Consider the following 16,827-nt stretch of genomic DNA (forward strand, 5'->3'; position numbering starts at 1 on the left):
TCTCGCCATTCGTCTAGCTCCTCTATCCGTAGTCTTCGTTCTTCATAGATGTCTTTGTTCTTTTTATGATAATAATGGACTGTCTATGTTGTCTTGGTTCGAGGAAGTTCCTACAAGGACGACTAAATATTAGTTTTATCATCGACAGGTTTTATAGCATTAGCTTGAGTCTTAGAGGTTTTGACTGAGTCACGTGCTTGGAGTGTTACTACATCGTCACCTGCACGAAGTGTTAGCTCTCCTATGCCTACATTAATAATGGTTCGGGCAGTTGCTAAAAATGGTCATCCTAAAATTAAAGGTACCTCATTATCCTCATCTATATCTAAGACAACGAAGTTTACTGGGTAAATAAATTTATCAATTTTAACGAGAACGTCTTCAATAATACCCTTAGGAAATCTAATTGTTTTGTCAGCTACTTGTATGCTCATCCTAGTCTGTTTGGGTTTACCGAGACCTAGTTGTTTAAACATTTTATATGGCATAACATTTATACTTACCCCTAGATCAGCTAAAGCATTATTCACAGATAGACTACCAATTAAACAAGGAATTGTAAAACTCCCTGGATCTTTCAATTTGTTAGGTAGGCAATTCTTTAGAATAGCAGAGTAGACTGCATTGAGTTCCACATGTGATGTAGCGTCTAATTTCCTTTTATTGCTCAGAAGTTCCTTTAAGAATTTTGCTGAGTTAGGCATCTGTGAAATAACTTTAAAAAAGGGTAAGTTAATATGTAATTTCTTTAAGAGTTTGAAAAACTTACCGAATTGTTCTTCTGTTCTATCTTTCGTCATCGCTTTAGGATATGGCACACGAGGTTCATGAGTTGTACTTACCTGTTTGGGATCATTATTTTTTACCTCTTCTCGTCCTTTGTTCATCGCATTGTCTTGCAGTATTTTTGGCTCAGGTGCAATGAATCCTTCCTTATCTTGAGTGCTAATTGCATTGAGGTGTTCCCTCGAATTAGGTTCAGTATTACTTGGCAGGCTACCTTGTGGTCATTCAGAGATTAGTTTGGACAGCTGGCCTATCTGAGCTTCGAGTCCTTGGATCGATGCTTGTTGATTCTTAAGTGTTGTCTCAGTATTTTGGAAACAGGTTTCTGACACCGAGATGAATTTAGAAAGCATCTCTTCAAGGTTTGGTTTTTTTCTCTTGTTAATAAGGTGGCTGTTGAAAACCCTGAGGATTTTGTGGCTTTTGATTTCCTTGACCTCCCAGGAAAAATTTGGGTGGTTCCTCCAACCTGCATTATAAGTATTACTGTATGGATTATTTTGAGATCTAAAGTTATTGTTACCCATATAGTTGACTTATTCCTCTTCGGTTGTGGGATTGAAGGATTGATATTCTGTATGCACACCTCCTCTGCTTGAGTCACACCTCATTACTGGATGTACCTGCGTAGAACTAAGAAAACTATCAATCTTTTTATGGAGAAGTTCTACCTGATTGGAGAGCATGGTGATTGAATCGATGTTATAGACGTGGCTGTTTTCGTTGCCTTTGTCCTCATAGCTTGCCACTGATAGTTGTTCAGTGACATCTCCTCTATGAATTCATAGGCATCTTCCGGTGTTTTATTGTTAATGGTTCTGCCAACAGCCGCGTCAATCATTTGTCTTGTCGAGGGATTCACACCATTGTAAAATGTTTGAACTTGCAGCCAAAGCGGTAATCCATGGTGAAGGCACCTTCTCAGTAAGTCCTTGTATCTCTCCCATGCATCATAAAGTGTTTCTAAATCCATCTGCACAAAAGAAGAGATATCATTATGCAATTTAGCCATTTTAGCCGGCGGAAAATATTTTAGTAAAAACTTTTCAGTCATTTGTTCCCAAGTAGTGATAAACCCTCATGGTAACGAGTTCAACCACTGTTTAGCTTTGTTTCTCAGTGAAAAGGGAAATAACTGAAGACGAATGGCATCATCGGAAACGCCATTGATTTTGAATGTATTGCAAAATTCAAGAAAATTCGCCAAGTGCGTGTTGGGATCCTCATCTTGTAAACCATCAAACTGAACAAACTACTCTATCATCTGAATTGTGTTAGGTTTTAGTTCGAAATTATTCGCAGCAATAGCAGGCCTAACTATACTAGACTCAGTTCCTATTAAAGAAGGTTTAGCATAGTCATACATAGTACGTGGAGCAGGATTTTGATTAGCTGCAATTGTAGGAGGCAGCTGATCGCCTAGATTTTCGGCCATCTCTTCGGTTGGGGTTTGAGTATCGTCTTCTCGCTCGTTCTCCGTGTAGCGTAAACTACACCTTATTTCTCTTTGATTTTTGCGAATTGTACAATTGATTTCTTCGTCAAAAAGTACTTGTCCTGATAGGTTTATTCTAGTCATAAACTATAAAAACCTGCCAAGAGAGAGAAAAAGTAAATTAATAAATAATAAAATAAAATAAAATAAGATTGCAAAAAAATAATAAATAAATGGCTAAAGTAATAAAAATTTAGTGTTCCTAATATTTCAGCTCCCCGGTAATGGTGCCAAAAACTTGATCGCATGATTCGTAACGAGTAATAAATATTTATAATGAAGATCAAACCTAGACTAACTATTATCACGACGAAAAGGCAAGCGCACCTATCGAACAATACTATAGTAATGGCAAGACTAGGATATCGTACCCAAGGGAACCAAAAGTACTAGTAATGACTATCTTTTTATTATCTAGCCTAAGAATAAAAGGGTTTGTTTTAATTAACTAATTATTTAAACTACGAACACCCAGAGAAAAGAATTGGGGAATTTCTTCTTGGAAAATCGATTTACTTGAGACAATACCTAAGGAAAAATCCACCTCGACTGTACTTGTTATTCTGGCTCCGAATCGGATGATTTATTCATTCAACTTGTTTCGTAAAGATCCTTAAGTTATGTTATTATCCCTATTCAAGACTAATAATGTCTAATCCCTAGATTGAATAACTAAGGCCTTTCTCTAATTAACACTCCAGGGTTTCATTAACTCGATCTATGGATCCCCTTATTAGGTTTCACCCTAATCCAGCAAAATTTTGTCACCCTATTTCTAGGCTCGCAATCAACTCCGCTTAATTATGGAAAATGTACTCTTAGACAGGGTTTATTCCTCCTTTGAATAAGAGCGTGTCTTGAATCAGTATCCTGGGATATCAAAGCAAGAATTAAGAACACATAATTAAGAAAAGTTAAATATTTATCATACGATTTAGAAAATAATAACAAGATTCTTCTTAGGTTTCATTCCCCTTAGGCATTTATAGGATTTAGTTCATAACTAAATAAGAAAACATCTTAGCAGAATAAAGAATACAAAACATAAAGAAAACCCAAAACTCCTGAAGGGGAATTGAGGAGAGATCTTCAATCTTAATGATGAATCCTGTTTCTGAGATGGATCAATCGGCTTCCTTTGGGTAATTCCTACCCCTCTTCTCCCTCTCCCCTTTTCTCCTCCTCTAGTGCGTATTTATAGGCTTTGGAATGCCTAGAAACCTCCAAAGTGGCCTTTTCCAAATTGGACTTAACTTGGGCTCAATAGGGACACGCCCGTGTGACACGACCGTGTGATGTGATTGCCAAGTCGGGTTCTATCCGTTAAACTGTACACGGCCGTGTGGGTCAATGGCCAAGCCGTGTGAATCGTGAAAGCCTTGGTCGACACCCTCGAAAGACACGGGCATCTGAGCTGCCCGTGTAGCAAGGCTTAGGCCGTGTTATCCTCTTGATTTGGTCCGTTTTGTCCCTTTTGGCTCGTTTTTGTCTCCTTTTGACTCTTGGTTCTCTCTTAAGTACAAAACATGAAATTAAAGCATTACGAGCATCGAATTCACCAATTCTAATGACAAATCATCTATAAAATGCATTAAACATGGGGTAAAAATATGTATAATTTACAGTTTATCAACGAGACCTTAAAACATGCTTTGAATGGGTTTAGGACTAAACCAATAACATTTGAAAACTTTGAGAAACATAGAATATTTTCATGTTTTTAAGGGTCACACGCCCATATGAACAGGCCGTGTGCCTCACACTACCACCAGACATGCTCGTGTCACAGGCCGTGTGAAAGCAGGGCATACATGCTGACTTGAACCACACGGCCAAGGACACACCCATGTGCCAGGCCGTGTGAAATCTAAGGGGGTTACTGACTTGTGTCACATGGCTGACCATACGCCCATGTGCAAGCCTATGTGCCAGACATGGCCAGTAAACACGCCTGTGTGTCTAGGCCATGTCAAAATTGTAGGGTATACTGACTTTAATTTGAAGCGTACCCCAGGGGACACACGGCCGTGTAACATGACCGTGTATCGCACATGGCTAAGACACACGCTCGTGTCTCTTCCCATGTGGACAAAAATAGGCCATTTGATTCACAAAACACAAGCACACTTAGCAACCAAGATAGTACCATTTCAATACATCTTTAAACAACCAAAACATACCATTTCATTCACAAAACATATCATCTTAAACACAACCATTACATTACTCAAAACCATGACCAAAATCATATCAAAATAATATGTCATTTCCAACCAACTCACCTATCTGTCTTATGCATTTCTCCAATCGTATTATCAAACAACTAATGTCACAAAACACTATAATATCAACTCAAAAACCAAAACACAATATGCCAACTTCCAAACAATAATACCACGTTTACAACCATTTAAAAGAGTTACCATATAACTTTACCAAGCAAGCTAACACATAAGGCATTATATATATCACTTATCAACACATAAAATCAAGCCAACTTAAATGGCCATACATACCATTATTTACAAGCGAAATCTCACGGCTATTATCAAAATTCAAAATATATCAAAATGACACTAGCCTATACATGCCATATACCATATATACAAAGCTTCAAAAGTACCAACGAGATGAGTGCGATGACATTTCCCAACGATCCCTGAGTTCGAGCTAGCTTTGATAATCTATAAAACATGGAAAGAACACACAAAGTAAGCTTCAAAAGCTTAGTAAGCCATATACAAATAAAGTCATCATATGAATCACAACATTTCTATCAATAGGCCAAGTACAAGTAAACACATATAGATACACAAATCTTTCTCAATGAGTACATATGCATTTTCCTATGTAAACTTATCAATTACTTCACTTTCCAATACTCGTAAGAATTTCGTACGTACCCAGGTCATTTAACTTATTAACACATTCTTTCACGACTTGTCTTTGCCCATTGAACTGTTCGGAATTGTTAAGGATACTCAGAAATCACATAAGCTCATACAATGCCATATCCCAGATATGGTCTTATATGTTATCACATATCAATGTCACTGTCCCAGACAGGGTCTTACTCAAAATCGATAGACGATGCCAATGTCCCAAACATGGTCTTACACGTAATCTCAAATCAATGCCAATGTCTCAAACATGGTCTTACATGTAATCACATCTCGATAACCTAATGTCATGACATCTGCATCCTATACTATTCCTAGGGTTCGTACTGGACTTTCGGATATCGTAACTTTGTCGATTTATAATCGTACTTGCTCGTTCAACATTCGTAGCAATTCAATGATAATAAAACATATATAATTCAATTCAAAGACATTTATTTGCATATGAACTTACCTTGTAGTTGGAATAAACGAACGGAATCGAGTATTCGTCAACTTTCAATTTTCCCCGATCTAAATCCATTTTCTTTCATTATTGATCTATATACATTCAAAATTAACTCTTTTACTCATCAACACATTCAATTTCATACACAAACACATATTTAGGCATTTTTCACTTTAGCCCCTAAAGTTACACATTTATTCAATTTAGTCCCTACTTCATAAATATACAAAAATTCACAAAATTTAACAAAACCCATGCTTGGCTGAATTCTCTATAGGTCCCTAGCAGCCCATAGTTTTCATTTATTTTACAATTTAAGCCCTCAATTTATACTTTTCTCAATTTAATCCGTAATTGACATTTTTATCAAAAATCACTCTACAAAACATGTATATCAAACACCAAGCTTGCATAATTCATCATCAAACATGATAAAACTCATGGATTCATCAATGGAATTTTTCAAAATCCTTAACAAATTCAAAAATTAAGGTGACGGCTAGCTAGTACTCAAAGCAACGATCACACAAACGTAGAAATCATCAAAAACATATAAAAAAATGTGCCTTAATGAGCTAGAAATGCTTGGCTGAATGAAAACCTAACTTTAGCTATTCCTCACTTCAATTTTCGGCTAATGAAGATGATAATCTAACAAATTTTAGCTTTTGTTTTATTTAATATATCATTTATTAACCATTTACCAATTTAACCTTCAAATTAATTCAATATTTCAATAATGCCAAACCAAATATCATCCATTCACTCAGAATAGGGCTATCCACTCACTTGTATGGTGTCATTTTAATACTCGATTGGAAGTTATTGTTATACGCAAATTCAATCAACGAAAAAAAATTTTCCCACATACCTTCGAACTCAAGAATGCAACATCTTAACATATCCTCGAGTATCTGAATAACTTGCTCGGATTGACCATCCATCTGTAGGTGAAATACGGTACAAAAATGTCGTTTTGTACCCAGTGCAACTTGCAATTTCTTCCAAACTCTCGATGTGAATCTCGGATCTCTATCTGAAATAATAGAAATAGGTACTCCGTGTAATCTCACAACCTCTGAAATATACAACTCAGTTAACTTTTCAAGCGAATAGTCCATTCGTATTGAAATAAAATGAGATGATTTAGTCAATCTGTCAACTATAAACCATATTGCATCTTTCTTACTCGGAGATAAAGGCAAACACAAAACAAAATCCATAGTCACTCTATCTCATTTCCACTCGAGGATCATAATAGGCTCCAATAAACTAGACGATACCTGATGCTCAGCTTTAACTTGCTGACAAATCAAACATTTAGAAACGAACTCTGAGATATCCCGTTTCATGCCATGCCACCAATAAACTGTTTCAAATCATTGTACATTTTTGTACTTCCCGGATGAACAGATAAACGACTATTATGTGCTTCATTCAAAATCATCTGAATCAACTCTGAATTCCTTGGAACGCATATTTGGCCTTTGAATCTTAAACAGTCATCTGAATCAACTTGAAGCTCTAAATCAGGGTTTGAATCACATTAAGCTTGTTTTTCTAACATTTCATTATCAACTTTTTGAGTTTCACTAATTTGTTGTACAAACAACAGTCTCACCTTCAACACAGCTATAATCGTGCCGTCATCAGATAAAGCTAGCCAAATATTCATTGCACGTAGAGCAAATAAAGAATTTTGACTTAATGCATCAGCAACAACATTTGTCTTTCCCAGATGATTATCAATCACTAGCTCGTAATCTTTTAGTAATTCTAGCCATCTTCGCTGTCTCAAATTCAAATCTTTCTCAGTCATTAGATATTTCAAACTTTTGTGATCTGTGTAAACATGGCATTTCTCACCGAATAGATAATGGCGACAAATCTGGAATGCAAACACAATAGCTGCTAACTCTAAATCGAGCGTCGGGTAATTCTTTTTGTGCGATTTTAATTGTCTTGAGGCATAAGCTATAACTTTTCCTTCCTGCATTAAAACACAACCTAGGTTATTCAATGATGCATTACTATAGATCACAAATTCTCTACCCGATTCTGGCTGTACCAACACTAGAGATTCAGTCAAAAGAGCTTTCAACTGATCAAAACTTTTCTGACATTTCTCAGACCATTCAAACTTTACATATTTCTAAAGCAATCTCGTCAATGGAGTCGCAATCATTGAAAAGCCTTTTACAAACTATTGATAATAGCTAGCTAGTCACTGAAAACTGTAGACTTCAGATACATTTCTCGAAGGCTTCCAATCCATAATAGCAGAAATCTTGCTCAGATCGACTCGAATACCCGATGCTGACACAATATGCCCTAGAAAACCAACCTCACACAACTAGAATTCACATTTACTGCTTATCACGCAGAGTCTGCAATACAATTCTCAAATCCTTGGCATGCTCAGTTTCATCTCGTGAATATATCAAAATATCATTTATGAATAGAACAACAAATCCATGTATATAAGGTCTAAAAATCTGGTTCATTAAGTCCATAAAGACAGTAGGAGCATTCGTTAGTCCAAAAGGCATAACTAAAAAGTCATAGTGACCATACCTTGTTCTGAATACAGCCTTCGGCAGATCAGAGTCTCTAACTCGTAACTAACGATAACCCGATCTCAAATCTATCTTCAAAAACACTATAGCCCCTTTCAATTGATCAAACAAATCATCTATTTTGGACAGAGGATATTTTTTCTTGATTGTCACTTTGTTGAGCTGTCTATAGTATATACACATTCTCATAGTACCATCTTTCATGTTCACAAACAATACGTGCACCCGAGCCTGAGAAACTCGATCTCACAAACCTTCTGTCTGTAACTCTTGTAACTGAGCTTTCAATTCTTTTAACTTGTCTGAGCCATTTGGTATGGAGCTATCGATATCGGCGTTGTACTCGGCATTAACTCAATACCAAACTCAACCTCTCGGATCTATGGTAAACCCGATAACTCTTCAGGAAACACATCTTTATACTCACACACAACTAGCACTGATTCAATCTTCTTTTCAATCACTTTCGTATCAAGCACATAAGCTAAATAAGCTTCGCAACCCTTTCTCACATATTTTTGAGCCAACATCGATGAAATCACCGCTGGCAAGCCATTCAAATCATCTGACTCAATTCAGATAATCTCATTATTCTGACATCTCAATTCTATCATCTTTCTTTTGCATTTCACAACAACATCATGCAACGTTAGCCAATCCATAACCAGAATTATATCAAATTCATCAAATGGTAATAACATTAGATCAGCTGGAAAACAAATATCCTGAAGCATTAGCGAACAATTCTTGCCCACTTTATCAACTAACACACACCTGCATAAGGGGTTCGATACTCTAATTACAAACTCAGTAGACTCTACAAGCAAAGTCTTACTGGATACTAAGTTCACACATATATACGAATAAGTTGATCCCGGATCAATCAATGCAATAACTTTGGTATCATAGACGGTAAAAGTACTAGTAATAACATCTAGAGATGACGTTTCTTCGCGAGCGCGAATAGCATAGGCTCGTGCAGGTGCTTTAGCATCAAATCTTACAGTAGTATCTTTAGTTGCTTTCTGGCTACCACTCACATTTCCTGTGTTTCTGGGTGGTCTACCTCTAGTTGAAGTGTTACTCGGCCTCATATTCTATACTATATCTTGCTCAGCCAACTCAGGACAATTATGAATGAAATGATGGAATGATCCACATTTAAAATAGGCCCGATCATTCAATCTACAATTACCAGAATGCCTTTTAACACAATGTTTACATTCAAGTCGGTTAGGTCTCGCACTCTCAACACTAGCTATCGAAGTAGCTGGAGCTCTGAAGCTCGACTATTGTAATCTCTATTTGAATGTCCCACTAATGTATTAGAATGATTAAACGAGTCTCAAAATTTCTTTGATGCAGATTGATACGGCTTAGTCATTGATCCCTTTCATGAATCTCTTGCTTCTGAGTCTGCTTTTCTCTTTTCTTTTCTGAGATTCTTGGCTTTACAAGCCCTTTCAACCAAAACAACTAATTCTTTGATTTCCAGAATCCCAACTAATAACTTTATATCTTCATTCAGCCCGTTAACTAATATTTTACACATGATCTCTTCAGTGGAAACATATTCCCGAGCATACTTGCTCAATCGTACGAACTCTCTTTCACATTCAATGACAGTCATCCGACCTTATTTCAATTTTAGAAACTCTTTATGTTTTTGATCAAGAAATCACTGATGTTTTCTTTCAAAATTCAGATTGGAAGAACTCCTAGGTAACTCGTTCTCTAAGAACCACAGATGTCAATGTTTTCCACCAATGATATGCATTATCTCTAAATAGATATTCAACATATTTGATACATTCATCTAGAGTACAGGACAATTCATCAAATACTTTGATTGTGTTCTCGAGCCAGAACTCAGCCCTCTCAGTATCATCATCAATTGTATCCTGAAACTCTTCAACCCTGTGTTTACGTATCCTATCTACTGGTGGCTTACTCAATCGAATCGGATCTATCACTTGTGGCACAATTTGGTTTGTTGAGGAACAGGTGGGGGTGGAGGTTGTTGAGTAGCCGGATCTGTTCGAATGAATTCCGAGAACCACACACTCATCATTTGGAAGAAGGCTTGCTTAGCCTCTCCTCCTTGGCTACTTGACATAAGCCTAGAATTGGCCAGCGTAACCCTTGGGCGGGAGTGGGTGCATTACTTTCAACATCGTCAGCGATTGCTCGACCGAGATCCATTTGCTATACGAAAAGCACATGTTAACTGTCAAGAATCATCACAATATCACAGTTTATATATATGGCATGTATAGCTAGACACTCACACGCTATGTTAGTCCTAGAATCAACTAAACTATAGTTCTGATACCAATTAAATGTAACACCCCTAACCTATATCTGTCATCGAAATAGGGTTACGAAGCATTATCGACCAATACACATCATTCTCATACATTTAAGCATTCATAATCAAAGTCTATTCAAATCATTCAAAATGTCCCGTATATAGGTCTACGAGACCTTAAAACATGCTTTGAAGGGTTTGCGACTAAACCGATAATATTTGCAAACTTTGAGAAACATAGAAAATTTTCATGCTTTTAAGGGTCACACGCTCGTGGGAACAGGCCGTGTGCCTCACATGACCACCAAACACACCCATGTCACAGGTCGTATGAAAACAGGGCATACATACTAACTTGTACCACACTGCTGAGGACATGCCCGTGTGCCAGGCCATGTGAAATCCAAGAGGGTTACTGACTTGGGTCACACGGCTAACCACACGCCCATATGCCAGCTCGTGTGCCACACACGGCTAGTGAACACGCTCGTGTGTCTAGGCTGTGTCAAAACTTTAAGGTATACTGACTTTAAATCGAAGGGTACCCCAAGGGACACACGGTCGTGTAACATGACCGTGTATCGCACACGGCTGAGACACACGCTGTAACACCCCAAACCCGGCCTAGACATTATGGCCGAATCTGGCGATGCCATATTGAAGTGTTTTTCGTAAAGTGTGAACTCATTTGAAAAGCCCAATGTTTATTTAGCCTCTTTGTGTGAACTAGAAAATGATTTTAAAATTTGCGTCGCTATCAAAAAGAATTCACTTTAAAGCTTATTAATTCAAAAATCTCATTTATCGCGGAAGCTTTTGAAACAATTTTACGTATTCGTGGTATTTTGGTAAATCATGCATATCTTTTGAAAACCCGCATCCTACTACTAGCGGATATAAATAAAAAATAAATAAACCCCAAAAATTTAAAAAATTATAGAGGCCTTATTACATAATAAAACCCATATAATATTAAAAGAAACTTTGTCGAGTGGCCTCCTCTAAGTCCTCCGTCGTCTCGATCCGTCTAAGCCTAGGGATTTCCTGCACAGTTAACAGATGGGTGAGTTTACCAAAAATCATTGTGTGAAATCCCATAAAAGCATGCAATCGAAGTAAACAAAATTTGGGCCTAATCCCTCAGTTTCAGTTAGGGGCCTTAGCCCCTCTTTCAGTAGCAGTAACAGTTTGGGCCTGAGCCCATTACAGTATCAGTGGCAGTCTAGGCCTTAGCCCATTTCAGTACAGTATGCAAACACAGAATCCTACGCAATTTATCCGCTACACACCATCTCCGTACCAGCCCTACACACCATGTGGGGATAAAATCGACCTACCCAACCCTACAGACCAAGTTGTACTGGTTACGGCACTAAAACAGTATTTGCAGTAGAGTTGACAGTAATAGGCTTATAGCCTTTCAATACACTTCCTATAAAATCATATATCCCACCCCATGCAATGCAACATGATATAAATGTACATACAGTAAAAATGGCATGCTTAAATAATCATGCATCACATAGGGGTAAAACAATCATCTTACTAAAAATAAGGGTCTAGGTACACTTACCGACCCAGGAGTAGGTCCATAGTCGTCTTGGGTGACCCGTGTAACCTTAACAGTCAATTGATGATAATGGGCCCAAGGCCCATATTGCGTGCCCATGTGGGCCCACATGCTCGTATGGCTCACATAGCCCAAATTGGCCTTAGCCGTGTGGTTTACACAGCCTAGCCCAATAGTAACCACACTTTTATGTGATTGATTCTGTGTGGGGCCCACAGGTCCATTGGGCCTACATGGCCCAGTTCGGCCCAAAATGGCCCAGTACCGTTTCGACCCATAAAGATGCTCATGACCATCTCATCAACCACACGGCCATGTTTTTTCACACGGCCTACCACATGGGCGCCCACACAGCCGTGTGGTGTCGTCAACCCACTTTTCTGGCTTTTCAACCTTTCAGCTTTTCGGCTTTTCAGCCTTCGCAGTTTCACATCCATTGGCAGTGTTAACAAACCTGTTATGGGGTTGTAACCGAAACGCTTCCAAGATCAACGCACCTATGATTAACAACAATCCCTCATTAGCCTAAAACCGTCGTTAATCCATACCATAATATCGAAGAGGATTCGTTCGATCCACTGTCACTTACGAAACCAACAATCGCAGATCCTTACTGATTTACCACCCACATATAACTCCAAAACTTTGACCTTCAAGGAACACTCGATCTATTCATAAGTATTTAAAGTCCAATAAAAACACATCTCATTTAAAGCGCTTACCCCAAAAGTGAATAGGCTACTTGCAATGAGAAGAAAAGTCGGCTTGAACTTCCACAATAGAATCCACAGTCCTAGCAAGATGAGACAGATCATAAGATGTTAAGACGAAAAGCATACATTCGGCCCCAAAGAAAAAGAGAAGGGGAAAGCCAAAACTTGGTAGTAGAGCTAACAGAGATTCGACTAGAAAAGTAATAATGAAGTGATTGTACTTACCCTTACCAAAAACTCAAATGACTTTCGGCAATAGTCAATCAAGTAGATTTGGCCTAAGCAAGAAGAACAGCAAGATTTGAGAGAGGGAAGAAAAAATGTATTCGATCAAAGAGGTGAGCAATTAAGTCAGGGAGAAGAAAGAGAGATTCAATCAAGACTAAGGCTAAAAACCGAAAGGATTAGAGAGAGAAAAAAAAGGAGGTTATTCGACTACAAAAGGTATCAAGGGAAAACAGTTGTCAGAGAGTAGAAGGAGAAGAACAACAACCGAGATAGTCCCAAAATGAAAGTACCCGAAAGCACTAGCCAGAAACAACCGATACCGAAAGACTTTCTAGCACATATCAGCTTAAGAAAACAAAGAGTGAGCAAAACCACAATTTGGCAAAATCCTGAAATGAAGTGACCAATTACCAATGCATAGCCGAATTTTACCCCAAAAGAACTCCCCAATTTTGTTCAGCCTTCAACACACTAAACACCTCCCCCAACATCCCTACACAACCAAAACACTAAGTGATAGAGTTCAAACCCGGCAAGACTCTTCTCCAAATTCAAACTTGCTTGATTTTCTCCTTAACTTCCTCCCATCCATCTCTTCAAATTTGGCTAACAACAACCCCATTCAAATCTGTTCAAAGTCTTGGTGTTTCGGTCACACATAACTTCCTCCCAAGGCCACCAGCAAAAATAATCTCCATTTGCACAAGCAAGGATTCGAACCTCAAACCACTAGAACACTCCACATGCAATTATCCACTAGACTAGCAGGCATATTTTGTCATGTTTTTACCAAAATAAACTTATAAACCTACTAGTCAAAGATAGGGGTTTTATTCTTAAAAAGTAAAATTTTATGGAAGCCAAGGCTTGAACCCATGACTTCCCAGGCACTTCCTAGAACACATAACCACTAAGCCAAACATGTGTTTGTGTCACATTCTTGCACAACTAAATATTTATGTGCAGTCTTCTAACTGCACCCACACTCAAGACCTAATACTTCTAGGCCCAAACTTTAGGGTATTACACACGCCCGTATCTCTGCCCGTGCAGACAAAAATAGGCCATTTACAAAGCCAATTTGCCACCCTAACCACAAGCACACTTAGCAACCAAGATAGTACCATTTCAATACATCTTTAAGAAACCAAAACATACCATTTCATTCACAAAACACATCATCTTAAACACAACCATTACATTACTCAAAACCATGACCAAAATCATATCAAAATAATATGTCAATTCCAACCAACTCACTTATCTTTCTTATGCATTTCTCCAATCGTATTATCCAACAACTAATGTCACAAAACACTATAATATCAACTTAAAAACCAAAACACAATGTGCCAACTTCCAAACAATAATACCATGTTTACAACCATTTAAAAGCGCAACCATATAACCTTATCAAGCAACCCAACACATAAGGCATTATATATATCACTTATCAAACACATAAAATCAAGCCAACTTAAATGGCCATACACACCATTATTTACAAGCCAAATCTCATCGCTATTATAGAAATTCAAAATATACCAAAATGACACTAGCCTATACATGCCATATACGATATATACAGGGCTTCAAAAGTATCAACGAGATGATCGATAGTGCAATGACGTTTCCCAACAATCCTTGAGTCCGAGCTAGCTTCAATAATCTATAAAACATGGAAAGAACACATAAAGTAAGCTTTAAAAGCTTAGTAAGCAATATACAAATAAAGTAAGCTTTAAAAGCTTAGTAAGCCATATACAAATAAAGTCATCATATGAATCACAACATTTCTATCAATAGGTCAAGTACAAGTAAACACATATAGATACACAAACCTTTCTCAATGAGTACATATGTATTTCCTCATGTAAACTTATCAATTACTTCACTTTCCAATACTTATAAGAATTTCGTACGAACTTGGGTCATTTAACTCATTAACACATTCTTTCTCGACTTGTCTTTGCCCGTTGAACCGTTCGGAATCGTTAAGGATACTCGGAAATCACATAAGCTCATACAATGCATTATCCCAAATACGGTCTTACATGTTATCACATATTGATGCCACTATCCCAGACAGGGTCTTACACGAAATCAATTAACGATGCCAATGTCCCAGACATGGTCTTACACGTAATCTCAATACAATGGCAATGTCCCAGACATGGTCTTACATGTAATCATATCTCGATAACCTAATGTCATGACATCTGTATCCTATACTATTCCTAGGGTTCGTACGGGACTTTCAGATATTGTAACTTTGTCGATTTATACTCGTACTTGCTCGTTTGACATTTGTATAAATTCAATGATAATAAAACATATATAATTCAATTCAAAGACATTTATTTGCATATGAACTTACCTCGTAGTTGGAATAAACGAACGGAATCAACTACTCGTCAACTTTCGATTTTCCCCGATCTAAATCTGTTTTCTTTAACTCTTGACCTATATACATTCAAAATTAACTCTTTTACTCATCAACACATTCAATTTCATACACAAACACATATTTAGGCATTTTTCACTTTAGCCCCTAAAGTTACACGTTTATTCAATTCAGTCCCTATTTCATAAATATGCAAAATTCACAAAATTTGACAAAACCCATGCTTGGCCGAATTCTCTATAGGTCCTTAGCAGCCCATATTTTTCATTTATTTTACAATTTAACCCCTCAATTTACATTTTTCTCAATTTAATCCCTAATTGACATTTTTGTGAAAAATCACTTTACAAAACATGTATATCAAATACCAAGCTTGCATAATTCATCTTCAAACATCATAAAACTCATGGATTCATCAATGGTATTTTTCAAAATCCTTAACAAATTCAAAAATTAAGGTACGAGCTAGCTAGTATTCAAAGCAGCGATTACAAAAACATAAAAATCATCAAAAATGGATCAAAAACCGTACCTTAATGAGCTAAAAATGCTTGTTCCAATGAAAACCTAACTTTACCTATTCCTCTCTTCATGTTTCAGCTAATGAAGATGATAATCTAACAAATTTTAGCTTTTATTTTATTTAATATATCATTTATTAACCATTTACCAGTTTAACCTTAAAATCAATTCAGTATTTCAATAATGCCAAACCAAATATCATCCACTAACTCACAATAGGGCTATTTACCTCATAAGGACCTTAACTTTAACGTTTTATAGCTATTAGACACCTTTAGCTTATAGAACAACACTTTTGCACCTTACGCGATTTAGTCCTTTTTCTCAAATTGAGCTATTCAACGATAAAATTAGCTCACGAAATTTTCACACATATATAGTCACATGCTGTAAACACCAAAAATAATATTAAAATAATTTTATGACCTCGAATTTGTGGTTCTAAAACCACTATTTCGATTTAGCTAAAACCAGGCTGTTACACATAGTGCCCCTTAAATGAGCCTATGAGGCCTTAAACATGTATTAGGAGTAATTCAGAACTAAACCAGAAGTTCAGGAATTTTTTTGATACTTAACAATTTTTTTCTCAAAATAGAGACACATGCCCATGTGGGCAAGCCGTGTGTCTAACACGATCACCAAACACGCCCGTGTCACAAGCCATGTGAAAACAGGGGGTACATACTCGTATCCGAGGCCAGAACTGGGTATGAGGCGTTACCGGACAAATTCACAAACATTCGTGCTCAACCAGGCCATAAGAATTAATTCAGTTCCAAACCATCAACATTCAATCATAGTATCCCTATTATGGGCCTACGAGACCCAAAATATACATTGAAAGCGGTTCGGGAATAAATCGGGAACTTTGAGA

At 37.2% G+C, this 16,827-nt stretch overlaps 1 non-coding gene across 1 annotated transcript; it reads left to right on the forward strand.

Moving 5' to 3' along the window:
- Positions 1 to 1,685: 1,685 nt before the first annotated feature.
- Positions 1,686 to 1,791, forward strand: LOC121205582 (small nucleolar RNA R71). Its single transcript, XR_005900658.1, has one exon. It is a non-coding gene; the product is annotated as a small nucleolar RNA R71 (small nucleolar RNA).
- The last annotated feature ends 15,036 nt before the right edge of the window (positions 1,792 to 16,827 follow it).

This window comes from Gossypium hirsutum, chromosome A08 (genome assembly GCF_007990345.1).
Source record: "Gossypium hirsutum isolate 1008001.06 chromosome A08, Gossypium_hirsutum_v2.1, whole genome shotgun sequence".
Classification (NCBI taxonomy): Eukaryota; Viridiplantae; Streptophyta; class Magnoliopsida; order Malvales; family Malvaceae; genus Gossypium; species Gossypium hirsutum.